We start from the raw sequence: 6,000 nt of genomic DNA on the forward strand, positions 1-6,000 counted from the left end.
AAATACATTGTTGCTGGGACATCCGGCGTGTTGGAAATGCAAAATATCAGTTCATACTGGGGTTTCCGGTATAACTGTGGGGGTGCCTGGTGTGTTTGTACCGTATGCGGGGGCAGACGTGAGTGCAATGAGTGAGAATGTCTCGGGAGTACATGAGGGTCCGGGGCTGGATGATGAACATGTGTCGGGGGAAGCGAAGCACTAGAAGGGAATTTTGACTGATGATGGCATGCTGGATCCAGGGATGACCGCGATGGTAAAAGTTCGTGTAAGAGGTGTGCATAAATCCAGACAGATGTATGTGGATGAATGCAGTGAGAAGTTGAAAGGAGTTTTGTGTACGAGTTCGGTAAATAATGTATCGAGTTCAAGGGAAACTTGGATGGAGTTGCTCAACTGTAACGATACAGTTCGCAATTACCAGAAGGGTACTTATGCAATCGATTTTGTTGACTGGGTCGATGAAGATAATTCAGTGAACATTGTCGGAGATTTTTGTTCTTTTTCAGAGGCAGATTTACAAGCTAGAAGGCAAGTTTTTAGGGATCAGTTAGCCAATGCTGATTACAAAGAATATGCTGGTGGTGTAGAACGGTCCTGGCCATTTCGGCCGTAACATCCAAAACAGTGTAAGACGTTATGTTTATGGTATTTACCGTTATGTTTATGGTATTTACCATTATTATTTCATGTTTTCTACATCCTTTTAAGAAGAACAGGTAGGTAGTAAACAGGCGCCCATTTTGCACGTAAACGTAGTTCATACGGCCAAAACGACTTACAGTTCCCAAAACGACCTGGCTCAGAAGATGTTCTGGTTGAGTTTGTGGACATAGTCGCACTCAAAGGGGATAAGTTAGGACTAACAAATGTGTTGGAACACAAGGTTCAGTTGGAGGACAAGACTAAGCATATTTTTGTTCCTTCATATAGGATTCCTTTTAAGATTAGGGAACAGGTAGAACAAGAGGTTAATAAGTGGGAAGAAGAAGCATTGTTAGGCCTAGTTCATCACCCTTTAATTTTCCATTGCTCGCAGTCCCAAAGAAGGATGGTTCAGTCAGAGTTTGTGTAGACTTTAGGAAATTGAACAAGAAAACCATTTCTGATCGTTACCCTGTGGCATGTTCGCCAGATTTATTTTGTGAGATAGGAGGTAGGAATATTTATAACCCAATTGATCTAATGGAAGGATATTTGCAAGTTCCGCTGAGCGAGGAGAGTCGAAAGTACACGGCCTTCTCTTTGCCGAAGGGTTATTATGAGTTCACACGAATGCCATTTGGTTTGACAGGCAGTCCGATGACTTTTACCAGGTTGATGAATACGGTTTTGCATTGCTTGTTAGGGAAAAAAGTCCATATCTATATGGATGATATATTAGTTGCCACTAATTCACTAGAAGAGCATCTAGAAGTTCTCAGGGAAGTTTTTAGAAGAATTAGATTAGCGGGTTTGAAGATAAAGTTAGCTAAGTGCAATTTTCTCAAGAAGAAGATGGTATATTTAGGGCATGTCATTTCTAAAGAGGGTGTCAGGGTAAAATGATGATAAAGTTAAGGCAATTTAGAGTTTGCTACACCCAAGAATAAGAAGCAGGTTCGGTCATTTTTAGGGATGACAGGATTTTTCTGTAGGTTTGTGAAGGGTTTTTCTGTTCTAGCATCTCCCTTGACAGATGTTCTGAGGGATGATGTACAATTGGTTTGGGGAGAAGGACAGCAAGTAGCTTTTCAGAGAATCAAAGATACTTTAACAAATCCGCCAGTGTTGAAGTTTCCGTATTTAGAACGTCCATTCACGTTGGTAACAGATGCGAGTAATGATGGGGTAGATGCATGCCTTATGCAGAAGTTCGATGGAAGACTCCATCCGATTTCATTTTACAGTATGAAGTTTAAGACACGGGGGAGTAATGAACGCTTGTGGTCAGTTGTGGACAAAGAGGCGTTTGCTGTGGTCTCAGCTCTCGTGCACTTCAAAATGCTGTTGATGGGCAATCAAGTAGAGGTTCTGACGGATCATAAGCCATTGGTGGATCTTTTTAATAAGCCGGATTTTGATGCTAAAATAAAGTATATAGAGGGTAGACAAAATGTTGTAGCAGATGCGTTGAGTAGGAGTTTTGCTGATCATAAGGGTACTCATGTATTTTATGTATCAGGAGATAGCATTGATTGGGATATTAGTCTGGTAGAAACAAAGCAAGATGAAGATGAGATTCTGAGAGACGCAAAAGTGTTTCTTAGAGGGGAGTTTGTTAGGAAGGGTTATAAGCTGCCTTTTGCAGGACTTGAATTAGAGGGTAATTTGTTAGTTAGGAAGATTAGATACAGGCTGAGAAATAGTGAAGATAAGGGTGATACGATGCAAATGATTGTTCCCACGAGTTTAGTACCTACGGTGTTAGATATTGTTCACAGTAGTTCTGGCAGTCCACATTTGGGGACTGAGAAGACGTATCAGAATGTACGAGGACAATTCTTTTGGAAGAATATGCTTAGCTCGGTAGAAGACTTTGTGAGAAGTTGTTCAGTTTGTAATGCTTGTAAGCCATCAAGGGTTGTTTCTTGTAGACTGGGTTCATTCCTACCAGACCTGCAACAAGAGTCCACATGGACCTGCTGAGCAATTTCTGTGAATCTAGTTATGACCATAGGCACCTGTTGGTGGTTGTTGAGAAATTAACTAGGTTCGTAGAGATTTTCCCATTGAGGCATAAAACAGCGGAAGAGGTGGCAATTGCATTTTTTCATGGGTATATCTGCAGATATGGAGTACTGGAAGTTTTGATTACGGATAACGGACGCGAATTTGTAAATTGTACAATGCAATGTCTTGCGGATGTAATGGGGATTAAAAAGGTTAATATTAAACCATATAGATCGGAAGCGAATGGCCTGTGTGAACGAGCAAATAGAAAGGTCATTGAAGCTCTAAGAATGACCGTGGGAGGTAATGACCCAATTGGACCACTATCTTCCACAGGTCCAGCATAACATCAATGCTATGACTAGTGATACCATTGGAATGTCTCCCAATGAAGCGCTGTTTGGATATCCAGCGCAAGGCGCGTTCGATTTGCCGCCCATTCCAACAGGTGGCGATACGGTAAAGTCGCTAATAGCAACTGCGAAAGAGAGATATGTGTGCCTTGCTAAGAATCTTGAGATGAAAATGCGATACATGGTAGATAGAAGCAATGCAAAGCCAGATAGAGTTAAAGTGGCTGTTGGAGATAGGGTTTATGTGAAGATAAATGTCAGGAATCAGCTGAACTATAAGCTGGGTCCTAAGTTTGAAGGTCCGTTCCGTGTTGTTGAAGCAAAGAAGGGAAATAGGTTTGTTGTTCTGGATGAAAACACGGGTGTCTCGATTGACACATATTTCTAAGATCAAAAAGACGGGTTAATGGGTATTAGCATGGGTGCATTCTTGGGTGGTATTGTTTTTATGATAATGGGTATGTTACAGGTTGTTTTTTTTTCTTTTGGGTTTTAATGGGTTGTAAATGGGCATGACTTGTAGTTAGTTGTAATTTGGGAGGACGTTAGTCCGTAGAGTTATACATACCTTTAGCAGTTCGGGTTCATTGTGATTTTGATGTAAGCTGCAGTACTTAGTGTAAATTGTGTGCAGACTACCGTAGAGTTTCGTAGATATATGAATTTGAGTTGTTTATGGATCGCATCTGTGGTTAGGGGCTTCATCGTTCGCATTTGGCGATAGTAATTGGTTACTTTGAGTTAATGGTTTGTATTCACATGACTTTGGGAATTGTGACATGGTCCAATTTCATAAGAGATTCGACCCATGTTATATTATGTAAGAATGTTATGATGTGTATTTGTCATCTGATGGAATATCTTTGAATATAGAGTTACAGAATAAGGGTCTGTTATTTAGGATTTTGTTTTGGGGAGGTATTTAGTATATCGGACCGAATGGGTCTGATCTTTTACAGGTTGGGATATGTCAGTTAGGATTTATGAGAGGTTTAGGAAGATTTTGATAGGGATATCGAATTCGAGTACAGTATTTGGGATATTTTAGTATTTTTTATAATTAAGACAGCTGTGCCATGGGTAATTGTAGTTGTTAGGATCGTAGGAGCGATTGCCAATATGTCAATTGTTATTGTCCTGAGAATTAGTCGGGTATTGAGCAATATTCGCTAACCAGAGTAGAACTTTGATGTTTTTACGAGATATGATACCTTTCAGATGTTTAGGATTGTTTTTCGTGAATTCAGTATATGGATAGGGTTCTCGGGTAATTTTTTATTGGGTAGAATTTTTATGAATAGTTCCTTAGAGTTAGTGTACCTGATAGTGGGTTGACTGTGGAAATTCCAGGTAGCAACTTGGAATTGTTTCACATTGAGACCTTATGACCTTTGCACTAGTAGTTTTAATGGTCCAGTAATAATATGGCACAGGGAATAGACGAGTTACTTTTTGATATGACTGTTGATATGACCGACTTACGTAAGACACCACTTCCTCGCAATGGAGCTGTTGGAATAGCTTCACTGTCCTCAATGATATATGGGAAACTGCCAACAATAGACCTGCACTTTTGTGAGACGACCCAGGGTTTTGGAGAGATGTCGGGCTGGAGGTCTACAGATCGCCGTAGTTTCTGGGAGATGTTGGGTTGGTGCAAAAGGATTCGCGAGCGCCGCATTCAACATGGGCTTGTGCAGTCGCAAGCCACTCATCTTTGTCGGATCGCTGGGAAACGTAGGAATACATTCAGCTTGGAACTGGTGCAGTCGTAAGCCTTTCATCTTGGTCGGATCGCTGGGAAATACCTTCACCATTGGCGTGCGCAATCGCAGGCCATTCAGTGTGATGGAATCATTAGGAGGCCAAGACTTCAAGTGCTGTGTTTCTTAAGGAACTGATTGTGATATAATATTCTGTGTTATGAGATGTATAATTTTTGCATCTAGTGTTGGAGATGACGTTGCAGTCGGGCACTATTGAACTTTCGATTACACAATTATCGTAACTAAGGTGAGGACACTTATAGGTAGGTGGTCCGAGCTGCTGTAACTGGTCACGAAGGTGACCTTTGAAAAGGATGTATCAGCCTTTCGAGAGATCATATGACTGAACACAGCATGTAATAATATGCTTGAGTGTCGCTCGTATACCACAAGAAGTCAATGTTCGCAGAAAACTCTTGCTGGCAAATCACGTGGAGTAGAGATGCGATTTCAGCTTAGAACGTTCTAGAAGGTGATCCTGTTATAGATCCGGATTCAAAGAGAATATCACTGCACTTTTCCCCCTCGTTGAGTGTGTAGGTACGTGTATGACCAAGTACCTCGTGACGCCTTGTTTTACAGAAGGCGTGTCTTGTCGTACATTGAACTCGAGTGATGTCACAAGAGTGTGTTCATATGTGCGTTGCAAAACCCATATAATGGGAGTGTTTCATAGAATGAGTGGGCAATGCGATCCGTTCTGGGTATAATTAACATGTGAACTGTGCCAAAGGGAAGCACACAGATGGAGTCTGTGTTCCAGAGGACTTTCGTGAAGTGAGTAAAACTCATAAAACATTTTAGATTTTTCTTACAGACTCTGGAGAAAGACTTTATTCCTATTGCAGTGAAATCTTGTGTTTCTGCATTTTTTTTTTTACATTTTCTGGTTTTTAATATAACGCTTGTCTCTGACAGGTATTCCTTCCTTCTTTTTTCTCCACGTTCCTCTTCAAGGAAGGGAGTGGTGTGACACTGAATCATATATGAAATGACCTTTATAATGTATTGAGTGACAGTTACGACCCTTTGGCTGGCGACGTAACTTCCAGGTTTAAGCAAAATAAAATAGCCAACTGGAAAAGATGGTAATAGCACACTCGACACACAGTTAAGGCAGAAACGGAAACACCGAGCAAAATTTAACAATATTTATTTATAAAAAAAAAAAAAAACACCAAAAAAAAATTACTTCCTTTGCATCACAGGACAGATAGTAAAAATTATAT

Source organism: Macrobrachium rosenbergii, chromosome 10 (assembly GCF_040412425.1).
Source record: "Macrobrachium rosenbergii isolate ZJJX-2024 chromosome 10, ASM4041242v1, whole genome shotgun sequence".
NCBI lineage: Eukaryota > Metazoa > Arthropoda > Malacostraca > Decapoda > Palaemonidae > Macrobrachium > Macrobrachium rosenbergii.